This window comes from Balaenoptera borealis (assembly GCF_965194805.1).
Source record: "Balaenoptera borealis genome assembly, chromosome: 6".
Lineage (NCBI taxonomy): Eukaryota > Metazoa > Chordata > Mammalia > Artiodactyla > Balaenopteridae > Balaenoptera > Balaenoptera borealis.
The window spans coordinates 129,781,984-129,798,941 of NC_138863.1; the positions used below are offsets into that span (position 1 = coordinate 129,781,984).

The window sequence follows — 16,958 nt, forward strand, 5'->3', positions numbered from 1 at the left end:
CAAATTCCACAAGAAGGGGAAAATCATAGCAGTAGAAATGATTCTGCGAAATGGAATTTATACTCTCTCCCTAGGCAGTCTTTTCTACTCCAGTCTCAACTGTCATCTGTGTGTTTATAACTCTCAAATTTGTGTATGCAGCTCACATTTTCCTTAGCACTCCAGATCTATAATTGCTTATTGTACATCTCCAAAATCAAAGTATACATACACACTTACATGTGTCTTTCCTGCCTCCCCATCTAGCTGGCTGGTCTTGACCTCTGGAGGGATACTTAGAAAACTTTCCACAGGGTGCTCCCAATGACTTGGACCCAGTAGGGACTGAGCTACTCTCCCAGGCCTCCCTGGCTGGCCTGGGCCAATGTTCCCATTCTGGAAGGGGAATTGGAAATTTTTTCTAGAGGTGCCTCTGATGACTGAGCCCCATTCAAAATACAATTGGGCCCCAGATACCCTCTGTGGGCCTCAAAGGCTGGTCACCCACTCTGCAGGGGATGTGGGAACATTTTTGGAAAGAACATACAAAGACAGGATAGCAAACAGGCTGGGTGCACTGCCATGTGTCCCTTGCTGGCCTAGGCCAGTGCAGCCCTCCAGAATGGCCCCTGGATGAATCTTCTGGAAGTGCATGCAAAGAACAGGCCCCAGGCACCACTGCAACCTGGCGAAGGGTGCCATCCCCATCCTCCTGTCCAGCCTGTCCCAATGTCCCCTTTGGAGGGACTTAGAGATACTTAAGGGGTGTTTCTGTCGAATGTGCCATATATGGGACTGTGCCAGTCTAGGGATGCCTACCACAGATCTACATGCCCAGCCAAGTTGGGCTGGCTTTTAGAGGGAACTTACAAAAGTTTGGGGGAGGTGCAATGCCCTTCCCTTCATCCATGGCCAGCCTGAGGTGTTGCCCACTTTGGAGGGGAAATTGGAAATGTTTGGGGGAGATATAGCCAGTGACCAGGACTGATGCAGGATTGTGGTCAGAGTGCCCTCCCCAGGCCTGTCTGTACTAATGGGGCTGGTCCTGGCCTTGGAAGAGGAATTAGAAACTTTGGCGGTAGGGATCCCAATACCAGGACCTATCCAGGCTCCTTCTCCAGGCCTCCCTGGCCTGCCCAGGCCTTTCCACGCCAGAGAGAGGCTTAGAAATGTTTTGAGGTACCTCCAAGGACCAGTCACCAGGCAGGAGCACAGCCAGGGCCAAGGTGCCTCTGCAGCCTCCAGGCTTGTCTTGGTGATGACCCCCTCAAGAGGGAGACATCAATATCTTCAGAATGTGCACCCACCTTTTAGTCTCCAAGTGGGACCATGGCCAGAACTGGGGTGCCCCCTGGGGCCTCCCTGTTGACCTGGGCTGGTACCTGACTCTGAATGAAAAGGGTGCCTCCCCAAAACATTTCTCAATCCCCCTCCAGTGGCTGAGATGTGAACGGCCTGCCAGGGAGGCCTGGAGAGGGCTCTGGGCTCTGCCACAGTCCCACAAAGGCCCGGCTGTCAGCAGCACCCACCTGAGTGTTCCTAGTCCCACTCTGGCTGAGACTGGCCCAAGCCAGATGGGAAGCAGGGGAGGGCAGCGTGGACCCAGCTATGGTCCTGCATGGGCCCAAGTCATTAGTGTGCCTCCAAAAACATTTCCAAGTTCCCCTCAAAGGGTGGGTGTGTGCCACCATGAGCCTGCCAGGGAGGTCTGAGAGGGCACTAAGGGTCAGGCCCTGGTCCTGTGTGGGTCTGGTCATTGGATGGCCTCTAGATGTTCACCTCTGAAGGATGTGGGCACTGGCCCAGGTCAGCAAGGGCTGCCCAGGGAGAGTAATGTGTGAGGTCCAGTTTTTGATGTGCCCCCAGAAAATTTTATGTCCCACTTTGGTGGTGAACACCAGCCTGTGACCGACATGGAGGCTCCAAGAGGGAGTCTTCATCTCAGCTGTTGTTTCTGTATACCCCTTACAAATGGGGATTGGTCTGAGCTGGCCAGAGAGGCCCCTGGAAGGGTGCCTCATGGGGCCCAGTCGTAGAAGGCACTCCTAAAACATTCCTAAGACCCATTCCAATGATGGGGAGCCAGTGAGAATCAAGAAGGACGTGCCCAGGCCTGGTGGTATCCCGTGTGGGCCTGGTCATTTTGTGCAGCCCCCCAAATGTTTTCATGTCCCAACCAGAGAAGGGGGCACTGCAGGCAGGTCAGATGCACCCTGAGATCCCACCCAGACTCCTTGAGGTCCTCTGTAGGGCAGGTCACTGGAGGCGGCACCCAACCACTTTCCTAAGCTCTCATCAGTGGTGGAGACTGGCCTGGGATGGCCAGGGAGCCCCACGGAGTGTCCTGACCATGGTCAGGCATGGGCCCTGGTCAACTGTGGAAAATGTCTCCAAGTCTTCTCTGTGCGTAGCACTGGGTAGGGATGCCATGGGGTGGTACTGGGGCCTAGGTACAGTCCTGCATGGGGCCTGGTTACCAGATGTGTCTGTTGAAATTTTTCCTAAGTCCCTTTTGGAGGCAGAGACTGATCTGGGATGTACAGGGAGGCCCAGTGATAGCACTGTCCTGGCCACAGTCCTAGGTTTGGCTCAGTGGACAGATGTGCCTCCAGAGACACACGGAGATGTGTGTGAGTGGCCTGCCAGAGATGCCTGTGGAGGGGCAGATGGTCCAGCCACAGTCCCGCATGGGGCCCTGTCATCACACGCCCCTTTAGAAAATGTTTCCATGTCCACTTCTGGACCCAGGGAGGCTTGGAGAGGGTGTCTGGGACCGGCTTCCCACTCCCAGCATTGGGAGCACCTCACACAATGTTTTGTACAGTCCTGGAATGATCCAGCCAGAGAGGGGCGACTGTGGAAGCTGTCCATGCACACCCACACCGCTGCATGGGGCCCACCCCCTGAGGCCCCGAGAGTGAGAATTGGAAGAACTCATGGCAGGGGCTTCCCTGGTGGCGCAGTGGTTGAGAATCTGCCTGCCAATGCAGGGGACACGGGTTCGAGCCCTGGTCTGGGAAGATCCCACATGCTGCAGAGCAACTGGGCCCGTGTGCCACAACTACTGAGCCTGCGCGTCTGGAGCCTGTGCTCTGCAACAAGAGAGGCCGCGACAGTGAGAGGCCCGCGCACCGCGATGAAGAGTGGCCCCCGCTCTCTGCAACTAGAGAAAGCCCTCGCACAGAAACGAAGACCCAACACAGCCAGAAATAAATAAATTAATTAATTAAAACAAACAACCAAAACAACCAACCAAAACACCGCGCCTTGTGCTTAAAAAAAAAAAAAAGAACTCATGGCACAGAACAACTCCATCCAAACCCTTCCACTAAAAGACTTGCCCAAACTATGGCTTGTCTTTTGGCAGCATGTGTCTCTAGGATGACCCCAGGTCCCACCCACCCTCCACCCCAAACAAAATACCTGCTTGGGAACGCCCAGTGCTGACATGAAGTGTACTATTTGTTCCAGCCGATACCTGACGATTGGCCCCTGCCCTCCCTTTCTTAGAGGATTTACTGAAAGGGGTCTGTGATTGTATGTATCTCTTGCAACTCAGAAGCATCTCTCTCAAGAACCTGAGAGCCGTCCCTTGGAAATGTAATCACTAAGGATAAGGCCTCTGTCTCCCAGTTTCTGTCCTAACTTCCATAACTGCCAGTGAACAAACACAGATGAACAGATCGCATCTGCACTGAGCAACCCTGTGTACTTCTTCAGCTCTCTGACTGTGCCCAGCCGCCACACACCCCTCCATCATTCTCCCCTAAAATGCCCAAATCAACTCTGCACTCTGGAACAGAGCTCAGCTCTATCCCCTACTGCCAGAAGTTACTGAGTAAAACCTGTTTTCTGGCTTTAACTCATGTCTCGCTGTGTTTATCTTTGGCAGGGGGCACCCGGGCCTCGCTGACTCTGCTTGGTCAGTGTGCCTCCCAATGTCTTCTGTCCCCTCTGGCGGTGGGGACATCCCAGGATGGACAGGCAGGCCCTGGGGCACCAAGGCTCGTCACAGTCCACGCTGGTGGGCAGCAAGGGAGGGGCTGGGCACGGTTCTGCCTGGGCCCTGGTGAGCGTATGAATCTCCCTACCATTTCCAGGCCACCCCCTGGAGTGGGGACAGAGGTCTGGGTTGGCCAGGGGGCCTAGAGGTTGCACACCTGGTCATGCCTCAGTCCTGTGGGGTCTCAGTAATGAGCAGCCTCCACCAAAAAATGTCCAAATGTGGCGGGGGGGGAGGGCCAGGACTGTTCAGTTTGTACAGTCAGGCCAAGGAGGTGCCCCCGTCCCACCACAACCCTTCACGGGGTGCAGGCGGTTGCACACCATGAAGATGTCTCTGTCTCCCTCTGGAGGGGGGCCAGGAAGTTCTGGGGAGGGTGCCAGGGACTCCACCAAAGTCAGCTTGTGTCAGTTATAGGCGGGTATGGGGCCCTGTTGCAGGATGCACCTCCAGAAGGTTTTCTGTGTTGCTTCAGAGGGGAGATGACGCCAGCCAAGACGGGCCGAGAAGTGTCCACGTGGCCCTTTTTATTGAACCACCTTCAGAAGATGTTTCCAACTCACCTGCGGAGGTGGACACCAGCTGGACCAGCTCTTGCTGCCCTGGGAAGGTCCCCAGGCCCTGCCGAAGTTTTTATGAGGCTGGTCGCCCTACACGCTTCCCAGAACATTTCTGAAGTATTCCTTTGGGGAAATACTGGTCCAGGCCTCTGGAGAAGGACTTTAAAACATTTTTCAACATGCTCATCTAGGACCAGGCAGGTTCTATCCTCCAGAGAGGACTTAGAAAACATTTTCAGGAGGTGCTTCCATGACTGGGCCTCATGAGAGACCTCATCCAGCTGGACCAGATTAGCCTGGGCTGACCCTACCCACCAGAGGTGGCAGAAAGGTTTTGGTGAGCGTGTGCAATGGCCAGGCCAACCTAAGGCATCTTCCTTAAGACTCTCCAGCCTGGTGGTCACTGCCTCCAGGGGGAGACTTAGTTTCTCAGGAGGTACATCCTGTGACTGCCCTGACTCTCCCCAACCCACACCCTCTCTCCCCTTTCTTCTGGCCTTGCCACTGGAGGGGGATGTAAAAGTGTTTTCAGGTGGCCACTACCTTGCACACCCACTGTACTCCATCCAGCTTTTGTCTGACATGCCCCCTCTGTGCTATTTACCTGGCAGCTGCTGCACAACAAGGCTGTTCTCTCCATTTCCACACTTTGCACACAGCCTGGGCCATTCAATCACAACTCCTCGTAGAGAAACAATAGTTCCTTGATCACCCATTCTACATCATCCTAACATGAGTCCTTGCTCATCTAGGTGTTCCATGCACCTAATAGTCTGCACACCAACCGAGTCATCTGGCTTACATGCCTTGCACACCCACTGTGAGCCTCCTCATTTCCAGCTGTTATACACGGTCTATCAGCCTTTGAACATCCAGGTCCACTCCTTGGACACCCACTCTCACTTTCAGCCCCTGGGAGCAGCTGTGTTGATTCAAAACCTCTGCTTGAACACCATTGTGCCCCAGCCTAAATCTGCATCTTGCCCATCTGCTCTGTCATTCAGATATCACTCTTGCACACCCACTCTGTGTGAATCAATAGCCACCTCTTGCTTATCCATCTGTAGCATTCAATGTATACTCCATGCACACCCACATGGGTGCCATTCAACCTTCTCTCCTTGTAAACTGTCAAAGAAAAACACACAACATAAGAGTTGTAAGTTTCAGTATTATTCAGGGTCTTACTGAGGACTATAGCCTGGGAGACAGCCTCTCAGATAGCTCTGGGGAACTGTTCCAAAGAGGTAGGGAAGCAGCCAGTGTATGTATGAGTTTTTTGGCTAGGGAATACATGTATTCAAGCATACATCTTGGTTAAAAGATTACTACTAGTCACAAAGAACAGATATCTCAAGGTAAAGATTTTGGTGCTTTTCTATGTATGGGAAGATGCAAGAATCTGGGCTCGCTGAAATTCTTTCTGAGATATGCATCTAACTATCTAGGAGCTGGTTTATCCAAAGCACAGAGTGCCTCATCCTGTTTTTTTTTCATCCTGAACTTCCCACAGGGTACACTGGCAGTGGGTGACTGCAGTGGGTTGCGACTTAACCTTTTCTATAACGGGATGATGAATGACACTCTATTCTTTAAGTTTACAGCACCTACTGTGTCTCTGCAGTTTCCCTTTGATGCCTTCCTCTATGATATTCACGTTAATATCCAGCCAGGCTGTGCCATCAACTTCCAATCTCTGCTCACCAACAGTTTCCCAACCACATACTGCGTCCCTTGAACTTGCAGGCTGTGATTCAACTCTTCTGCAGAACCACTCTGAGTTATTCAACCATCCCTCCTTGCAGGCTCAACAGGTGCTGTTCCACCTAATTCCTCACACAGCCAGTGGGCTCCATTCATTCTCTGTGCTATTCAACTTATATCTATTGTACAACAAAACTATACTATAAAATCATACCAATAATATACATGTACAATTGTACATCCAGACAATGGGTCTGTAATTACAGCCATTGCACTGCAGTGAGATGCGTGTATAGTGGAGGATGCGTGTGACTCAGTTGTCATGTGAGTGTGCGCCTGTGAAATACTTTGTTTGCCGTGTGTGAGACAGTGTTTTGAATTGTGGTGTGATACTATGTTTAGCTGTGTGTGTCTGTGAGAGAGATAATCTGTGTTTAGTAGTGTTTTGCTTATTTGTGAGACACTGTTTCTTGGGGTTTGTGTGAGACAATCTGCTTAATGGTGTGAGTTTGTGAAACACTGTTTAGAGACACAAGTGTATGAAACTGTGTTTAGTGTTGTGTGTTTGTGGCAGACACTGTGTTGGGTGGGCTTTTTGTGTGAGACACTGTGAGTATATGAGGGCACGAAGTTTATTGGAGTGGGGGGGGTGTGTGAGAAAGAGAGAGACACTGTGTTGAGTGGTTTGTGTATTTGCGATCACTGTGTTTTGACCCCAGGGGGGCTCTTTTAGCTGTCTCCACCCTGCTTTGGGTGGTGAGCCGGCTGGCCATAGTTTGCTCCTTGCTCTTAATTAAGAGGGTGATTGTTTTCAAGGGTCCTTGGCCACTTCTCTGGGCGCTGGGTGGGCAAAGGGATCCCCCAACTGCTCAGCTGCACAAACCAGGAAGTTAGCTTCTTTACTTGGAGTTGCAGGGGATGAGAAACGCTGATCCTCTCAGTGAAACGCTGGTCAGTGGGGAGCTGAGGGGAGAGGAGCCCTGCCTTCTTGGCCACCACCTGGAAAGGAGCTTTCAGCACACTGAGAAGGCTGGGGAGGAAGAGAGCTGGTTGTGCCTCAAACACTATAGACTGTTGCTGTTTTTATTGAGTGTTAGTTGATTTAAAAAATAAATGTTGGGAATTTCCTGGCGGTGGTTAGGACTCTGAGCTTTTACTGCCAAGGGCACAGGTTCGATCCCTGGTCAGGGAACAAAGATCCTGCAAGCCACACAGCACAGCCAAAAATTTAAAAAAAAGTTTCTTCATTTGCTGTACAGTATGTCCTTAGGACTATTTTCAGATATTTTAAATGTTTTCACAGCTCCGCTTGTTTTGCTGGCCCACAGAGCCTCTCATGCCAGCATCACATAAGTGGAACCCTTGTCCATCTTTCTTCCTGATTTATCTACTTGTCTGTGTGTCTGAATGCTTATTTATTCTATTTATCTGTGTCTATAGTCTGTTTCTCTGTCCATCCATTTATACATCTATTTGTCTATATCTCCTTCAATATGTCTGTCTTCTGACTGACTAGATGTCTTAATTTCTGTTCACCTATCTGACCATCTGTTTACTCTGTTGATTTTCTGTCTGATTCTCTGTCTGCCTATTTTTCTGTTTCTCTATTTCTAAGTCTCTCTCTGCTCCCTGTCTATCTATATAGCTGTCAATATGTCTCTCTGTCAATCTGTCAATATGTCTATTTATCCATTTCATCATCTATATCACTCTATCATAATATTGATCTGTCCTTCTGTCTCTTTTTTTCCTGATTTTTTTCTCTGTTTCTGTATCTCTCTGTGTGTCTGTCTCTCTGTCATTCTGTTTGTCTTACTACTATTAGTAGAATAATTGTATATCTAATTCTCTATCTGTCTAATTGTCCATGTGTCTGTCTTCATGCCAGTCTGTTTTTCTGTCTTTATATTTTCTGTCCATCTTCCTGTCTATGTATGCATATATTTATGTGTGCTTATGTCTATCTTCTTTCTGTTTTTTAGTGTCCATTAGTCTATATTTCTGTCTGTCTTTGCACTATCAGTAGATCTGTCTTTCTGTCTGTCAGTCCTAGTAACTGTCTATCTGCAGGTCTCTGTATGTTTGTCATTTTGGCTTTCTACCTATCTTTTTGTCTATATTTATGCCTACTTTCTATCATCTCTGTTTTTGTTTCTTTCTTCCTATTTACCTACCTGTCTGTGTGAATGCTTGTATGTCCATCTATCTATCCCTCTATCTAGCCATCTGCCTGTCTCTCTATCTAACTCCCTATGCAAGTATATAGGTATCTACCCACCATCTATCCATCTACCTATCATCTATCTCTTTCTGTATGTGTTTCTGTGTGGCCACTTGTCCATCTGTCTTTGTCTACTTTTACACTATTTGTTTATCTGACTGTCTATCCATCTTTCAACTATCTTTCTGTTCATCTGTCAGTTTTAAACCTATTTTTGTATTCATAGGTTCATCTGCCATCTGTTTTTTTAAACAGTTATAGTAAGATATAACTCATCTACATATACTTCACCCATTTAAACTATATGATTCAATGGCTATTTTAGTATACTCACAGAGTTGTGCATCCTCACCATAAGCAATTTTAGAAAATTTAATTTTCTAAAGGAAATCCTGGATCTCTTAGCTATTACCTCGCAACCTCCATTCCCTCCAGCTTTAGGCAGCCACCAATCTACTTTTTTGTTTTTATAGGTTTGCTTATTCTGGACACTTCATATAAATGGATTCATGCAATAAATTTTCCTTGATGACTGGCTTTTTTCACTTGGCATAATGTTTTCAGGTTTATCCATGTAGCATGTATTAACTATCAATACTTAATTTCTTTTTTCCAAGTAATTTTATGATACCACTTTTTATTTACCCATTCATCAGTTGATGAACATTTGAGTTGTTTCTGCTTACTGGCTATTATGAATAATCTTGCTATGCATAATTGTGTACAAGTTTTTGTGTGGCTATATGTTTTTATTTCTCTTGGGTATACGCCTGGGAGTGGAATTTCTGGATTATTGAGGGAAAGTACAGAAAGTGTACCCCATCTCTCCTCACCCCCACACAGTTTCCCTCTTATTGATACTTTGCATTAGTGTGGCACATTTGTTACAATTGAAGAAATGATATTTATACGTTATTATTAACTAAAGTCCATCATTTACATTAGGGTTCATTCTTTGCATTAAATAGTTTATGGATTCTGACAAATGTGTAATGTCACTTGTCCACCATTATAGTATCTTACAGAATAGCTTCACTGCCCTAAAAATCCCCTGTGCTCCAACTATTCACCTCTCCCTTCCCGGAAACCTTTGGCAAGCACTGATACTTTTACTGTCTTTATAGTTTTGTCTTTCCATGAATATCATATAGTTGGAATCACACAGTATGTAGCCTTTTCAGATTGGTTCCTTTCACTTAGTAATATGCATTCAAGTTTCCCCCATGTCTTTTCATGGCTTAATAGCTCATTTCTTTTTATTGCTGAATAATATCCCATTGTATGTATGCATCATAGTTTTTTTAATCCATTCACTTAGGACATTCACCTCTTTCCATTTTTGGCAGTTATCATGTTGAGCATCTTTTCACGTGCTTATTTGCCATCTATATATTTTCTTTGGTGAGGTTCTGTTCGGATCTTTTGCCTATTTTTACTGAGTTTTTGTTTTCTTATTGTTGAGTTTTAAGAGTTCTTTGTATCTGGTTTCTCACCATTAAGTATGATGTTAGCTGTAGGTTTTTTTGTAGATGTTTCTTATCAACTTAAGGAATTCCCCTCTATTCTTATTTTACTGAGAGTTTTTAATATGAATTGGTGTTAGGGAATTCCCTGGCAGTCCAGTGGTTAAGACTCCACACTTTCACTGCCGAGAGCCCGGGTCCAATCCCTGGTCACGGAGCTAAGATCCCACAAGCCACACAGCGTGGCCAAAAAAAAAAAAAAAAAAGAATTGGTGTTGGATTTTGTCAAATGCTTTTTCTGCATCTATTGATATAATCATATGATTTTTTCTTTCGCCTGTTGATGTGATGAATTACATTGATATTTCAAATATCAATTACTTGTTGAATTAGACCTGCATACCTGTGTTTAAAAGACGTGTATAGGTAGAAAGTGAAAGGATAGAAAATGTATTCCGTGCAAACAGTAATCAAAAGAGAGCAGAGGTGGCTATCTAATACCAGACAAAATAGACTTTAAGTCAAAAACTGTTGTTTGAGACAAAAAAGGACATACATAATATATTGATAAAAGGGTCAAATCACCAAGAAGATATTAACAATTATAAATATATGTGCACCAAACATCAGCGCTCCTAAATATGTGAAGCAAACATTAACAGAATTGAAAGGAGAAATTGTTCTACAACAGTAGTTGGATACTGCAATACCCTACTTTCAATAATGGTTAGAACATAACAGGTATATACAGAACACTCTGCCCAAGAAAAGCAGAATACACATTCTTCTCAGGTGCACATGAAACACTGTCCAGGATAGACCATATGTTAGGATACACAAATCTTAAAAATTAAAAAAATTGAAACCATACAAAGTATATTTTCTGATTGCAGTGGAATGAAACTAGAAATCAATAGCAAAAGGAAAACTGAAAATTTCACGGTATGTGGAAATAGAACAACATACTCCAAACAACCCATGAGTCAAAGAAAAAAATCACAAGGGAAATTAGAAAATATCTTGAGACAAAATAAAAGAAAAACACAGCATACAAAACCTTATGGAAGGGCTTCCCTGGTGGCACAGTGGTTGAGAATCTGCCTGCCTATGCAGGGGACACGGGTTCGAGCCCTGGTCTGGGAAGATCCCACATGCCGCAGAGCAACTGGGCCTGTGAGCCACAATTACTGAGCCTGCGCGTCTGGAGCCTGTGCTCTGCAACAAGAGAGGCCGCGACAGTGAGAGGCCCGCGCACCGCGATGAAGAGTGGCCCCCGCTCGCCGCAACTAGGGAAAGCCCTCGCACAGAAACAAAGACCCAACACAGCTAAAAATAAAATAAATAAATTAAAAAAAAAAAAAAACCTTATGGAAGGGGCTTCCCTGGTGGCACAGTGGTTAAGAATCCACCTGCCAATGCAGGGGACATGGGTTTGAGCCCTGGTCAGGGAAGATCCCACATGCCGTGGAGCAACTAAACCCATGTGCTACAACTACTGAAGCCCACGTGCCTAGAGCCCATGCTCTACAACAAGAGAAGCCACTGCAATGAGAAGCCCGTGCACCACAACAAAGAGTAGCCCCTCCTCACTGCTACTAGAGAAAAGCCCGCATGCAGCAATGAAGACCCAACGCAGCCAAAAATAAATAAATAAATTTTATATTAAAAAAAACCTTATGGAATGCAGCAAAAACAGTGCTCAGTGGGAAATTCATAGCTGTAAATGCTTACATTAAAAAAGAAGGAAGATCTCAAATCAGCAACTTAACTTCACACATTAAGGAACTAGAAAAAGAAGAACAAACTAAACTCAAAGATAGTAGAGGGAAAGAAATAATAAAAATTACTGCAGAGATAAATGAAATAGAAAATAGGAAAACAGTAGAGAGATCAATACAACCAAAAGTTAGTTATTTGAACAGATCAACAAAAGTGATAAACATTTTTTAGTTAGATTAAGAAAAAAGAAGACTCAGATAACAAAAAACAAAAATTCAAATAACTAAAATGGAAGTGGGGATATTAATATGGATTTTACAGAAATGAAAAGGGTTATTAGAGAGTACCATGGACAGTTGTATGCCAAAAATTGGATAACCTAGACGAAATGGACAAATTCCTGGAAAACAATCTACCAAAACTGAATCATGAAGAAATGGAAAATCTGAATAGACCTATTACTAGCAAGGAGATTGAAACAGTAATCAAAAACTTCCCAACAAAGAATGTATTTTACCACAATTTTTTAAACAATCACCAAAACCTCCCAACAAAGAAAAGGCCTGGACTAGAGAACTTCACTGGCAGAATTCTACCCAACATTTAAAGAAGAATAAACACCAATCCTTCTCAAACTCTTTAAAAAATTGAGGAGGTGGGGATACTTCCAAACTCATTCTGAAGCCAGAATTTCTTTTATACTAACACTGGACAAAGACACTGTAAGAAAAGAAAACTACAGACCAATATTCCTTATGACTATTGATGCAAAGACTCTCCACAAAATGTGCTGGAGGAAGTCATTGAGAAGACGTCACTGCTGGTTGACCCGTTAGCTAGACCCAGGCAACCTGAGGCTCCTCACCCCCTACCCAGTCCTTGGATTGTTTATTCACTTGCCTTCCCCATACTAGAAGTTGCCACAGGGAGACAGCTTTCAGATAATAAAGTGCTGTTGAGACCATCTGGATGGCATACGTCTGATGGAACTCAGTTAAGACATCTATATAAACTTTTAAGATTCTGGTGGGCGAGTATGGTGGTCTACTTGTGGCTGCCCAAGACAAGCCTTGTATGCAAGTTTCCTTGCTTATTAAACGTGCTACCTACCAATTTAGAGTGTCTGCCTCTTTCTTTAGCCTCTCCGTACCATCTGTATATGGGGGCCCATTTCAGATTTCACCCAGGAAACTCCTGAGTGTGTGAACTAACAATTGGTGAGCCAGCCAGGCGACCCAAGAAATGGGCCTTGGGAAAGAGACATACTCAGGGGAAATCCTGAGCTGGCCATCAGTCTCTGTGTGGGGAGGGTGATCCGTATGTTAGGTGCTTGTGGACTGCCACATGAATATGGGGATGCACCAAATGCTGGCTGGTCTAATCCACTTGTTTGAGGAACTGTGCAGAGCTCACTGTGGCAGAGAAGTGGAATGCACGGCTGCACAGTGGGCTGGCCACCAATGCCCAGCTAGAAGCTGAAGGTCGAGTTAGAATGTTGGAAGAAGAGCTGAGGTTAGAGAATAACTTGTGGTGTCCACTGCTCTGCTGGCTTCAAGGTTAGCAGACTAGGTGGGAAAGCAGGATGATAAGTTGCAGACCTTAGTGTGTTGTTTTGCAAAGCTGGGAGGGTGCAAGTTGCTATGGCTGAAAATCCAAGCATTTGTGATAAATCCTGATTGGGACACTAAGAAGTGAAATCCCTGGGAAAGTGAGGAGGGTGAATTGTTACATTAACAGTGAAATGGTTGGAGCGCCCTGTGCCCTAATACAAAGGAAAAATTTAAATAGTAATTGCCCTAGACTTCTGATAGTAGAGGAATATACCCCAAAATTCTTGGGAGAAAACTTCATTGTTTCTCTGTCCTTTGCAGTTGTAAATCTTATCATGTCTTTGAAATGTAAACATGCCAGGAGATAACTAAAACACTGCCCACAGATTCTGAGGGAAAAAGGGGGTAAAGAGACTTTTTAAAATATAGAAGCTTTCTCACCCCAGATTTAGTCCACAGCCTCCATAAGATTATTTGTCATGAGCAAATACAAATATTAAGTCTTCTCCATAAATATTAGTAAAATCTTTAGCTGTATGAATGGGTAACCTTAACTCATTCTGCCTGCCAGGGACACAATTTGGATTCAACTGTTATTTATAAACTAGTGAGTTTTGTATTGTTATACCTGATGTATGGCTAAGGTTTTGGAATGAATGCTATGGGGTCTCTGTGTCTGTCTCTACGTTTATGTATGTCTATGGATATATGTTATGTATATGTGATATTTTTTTAACCTTCAGAGGGCATTGCCAAAATTAATTTGTAAAAGGTCTCTAATTGGTTTAAAGGAAAAATAAGCTTTGATATCAATAGTGCACTTATGTAAAACTAAGAACTTAATTTTCTTTCATCTGCTAGAAGCACAAACTTTTATTGGACTATCGGTCTGTTCTTGATGGGATTTGGAACGGCTTTTTTTTTTAACCTTTTAAGTAATTTGCCTAAAAACAAAGATTCTGTGTTCTAGTAAAATAATTTCCTGTGCTTCATGTTGTCTTTATCAGGTTTTTGATTACTTAAGAAAACTGTTAAAAGAGTTACTTTTTTTTACAACTATGTAACTTTCTATATTTGCCTAGTTAAATGGATAACTAAGTATTGTTTAACAGTGAACTATGATCCTATTTAATCAAGTGTTTTAAAACCTTTTGATATTTTTGACAAGCTTCCCCAAAATCAAATTCTAAATGAGGTCTTGTTGACCTTGAACTAACTTTGGGATTTTCCCGAGGGCCCCTGAAATATCTCAAAAGATATGTTCTTTTTCCTTATAAAAGAGAGATATTAAACTGATTGGGCTTATTTTATATGTTAAATTACCTGGGAAGCAGATGCTAAACTTTCTTTAGGGTATATTTGTATGAAATTCCTAAAAATCTGATATATCCTGGTATGATGTTATCATTCATAATTTTTAATTGTATGTCACAGAGATAAGGAAGTTTCCTTGTCAATTGCATTATAATGAACTCTCATCAGATCTTTAACCATGGCTATTTTAAAGTCTTTTCTCACGTATAGACAGTTATTGTTTATTTTGTTGCTTTTGCAAAAGTTCCTGCAAAAATGCTTCATCTTCAAGGAGATTCATGGAAAAGACTCTGACAAATACAGGTTTCTGTAACTAAGATCAATTTGCTTTCATGTGAGAGGGACAATAGTGGGCCTTTCAAGTGGTTCCCCAAGGCTGCCTGCACAGCCCCACCATATGTCATGGATGGTAGCCTGAGACCTGCCCCTGTTCTCCTTCCCACATCACTAAAACAGGCCCCTTACACTGATGATATAATGTTGAATGTGAAGACTTTCCTCTGCTGCAGCACACTCTGCAGACTTTGCTAACATTGGCAAGGGAGAAGATGGGTGGTGAACCCACAGAAAATTCAAGGCCCAGGCAACATGGTAAAGTTTTGGGGAGTTGTTTTGTTGGATAAGATGCACATTGTCTCAGAAGCTGTGATTGGTAAGGTACAAACCTATCCAATCCCTAAGAATGTAAAAGAGGTGCAAGCTTTTGTAGGAATTTTGGGGTTTGGAGGACTTTCATTCCCCATCTGGCACAATGCCTCCATCTCTCACCATCTGGTAAAGAAAGGCACATATAGGACTGGGTATCAGAGCAACAAGCCACCTTTGACAAGGGAAAGATGCTAGTGAAGCAGATTAAAGCTCTAAGCACCTCCCAGTCAGGGGTACCACTTGAATTAGATGTATCTGTGACTCTGGAAGGTATGTGTTGGGCACTGGGGCAGACACAACCAAAGGAGAGAGTACCCCTAAGGCCTCCAGAGAGGTCTCAGATCTGGAAGGGGGCAGAAACACAATATATCCCCATAGAGCAAAACCTCCTAGCACAATGCTTTTCCAGGTAGAGCCTCTCACAAAGAAACAGTGTCTCATAAGAACTTTCCTTTGAGACTTCCCTGCTGGCACAGTGGTTAAAAGTCTGCCTGTCAATGCAGGGGACATGGGTTCAATCCCTGGTCCGGGAAGATCCCACATGCCGCGGAGCAACTAAGCCCGTGCGCCACAACTACTGAAGCCCACGCACCTAGAGCCCGTACTCCGCAACAAGAGAAGCCACTGCAATGAGAAGCCCACACACCACAATGAAGAGTAGCCCCCACTCACACCAACTAGAGAAAGCCTGTGCGCAGCAACGAAGACCCAACTCAGCCAAAAATAAATAAATATAATAAATTTATTAAAAAATAAAAACTTTGAAGTTTTTAATTTTTATGGGGTCCAATTTGTTTATTTTTCCCCTTTTGTTGCCTATGCTCTTGGTGTCATATTCATTGCCATGAGGTTTTCCCCTGTGTTTTCTTCTGAGTTTTATACATTTAGCTCTATGTTGAGTTCTTTGACCCATTTTGAGTTGATTTTTGTATGTAGTGTAAGGTAAGATTTCAGCCTCATTCTTTTACATGCGGATATCCAGTTTTCCCAACACCATTATATAATCCTTTTAATAGTCTGTTAAATTATGTTTGCTAGCATTTCGTTGGTTCACACACTCAGGGGCTTCCTGGGTAAAATCTGAAACCTGCCCCCTTGCATGGAGGGCAGAGAGAAACTGAAGAAAGAGGCAGACCACTCCAGACTGGTAAGTGACAGGTTTTGTAAGCAAGGGAACTTACATACCAGGCTTGTCTTAGAGCCCATAAGACAAGTGTAGATCTCTACCTGCCAGAATCTTAAAAGTTTGTAAAGAGGCTTTTCTTTTTTCTTTCTTCTTTTCAGGGACTTCACATAACAAAGAATATAGTCTTTACAAATATAGTTTAGAAAAGTCACTAAGCAAACACTCTACAGTAAGTAGCAACAACAAACTCTGGAGAGGAGGGAATATCTGATTTCTAGATTTGCCACATTATAATATTCAAAATGTCCAGTTTTTAACAAAAAAATTGTGAAGCATGTAAAGAAACAAGAAAGTAGGGTCCGTTAATAGGAAAAAAAAGAAATTAACAGAAACTGTCCTCAATAGACAAAGACTTTAAACCAACTGTCTTATATATGCTCAAAGAATGAAAGGAAACCATCCACAAAGAAATGAAGGAAACCAGGAGAAACATTTCTCACCAAATAGAGAATATCAGTAAAGAGATAAAAATCATAAAGGAACCGAAGAGAATGCTACAACATGGATGAACCTTGAACATTAAAAAGAACGAATATTGTATGATTCCACTTAGATGAAGCATCTAAGACAGGCGAATTCATAGAGCCAGAAGTATTGTAGGATAGGGGTTA

At 44.2% G+C, this 16,958-nt stretch overlaps 1 long non-coding RNA gene across 1 annotated transcript; it reads right to left on the reverse strand.

The window, feature by feature from the left end:
- Positions 1-10,029: 10,029 nt before the first annotated feature.
- Positions 10,030-15,886, reverse strand: LOC309631041. The gene is made up of 2 exons (XR_014246031.1): positions 11,295-15,886; positions 10,030-10,987 (listed from the first exon to the last, which is right to left on the reverse strand). It is a non-coding gene; the product is annotated as an uncharacterized lncRNA (long non-coding RNA).
- Positions 15,887-16,958: the final 1,072 nt, after the last annotated feature.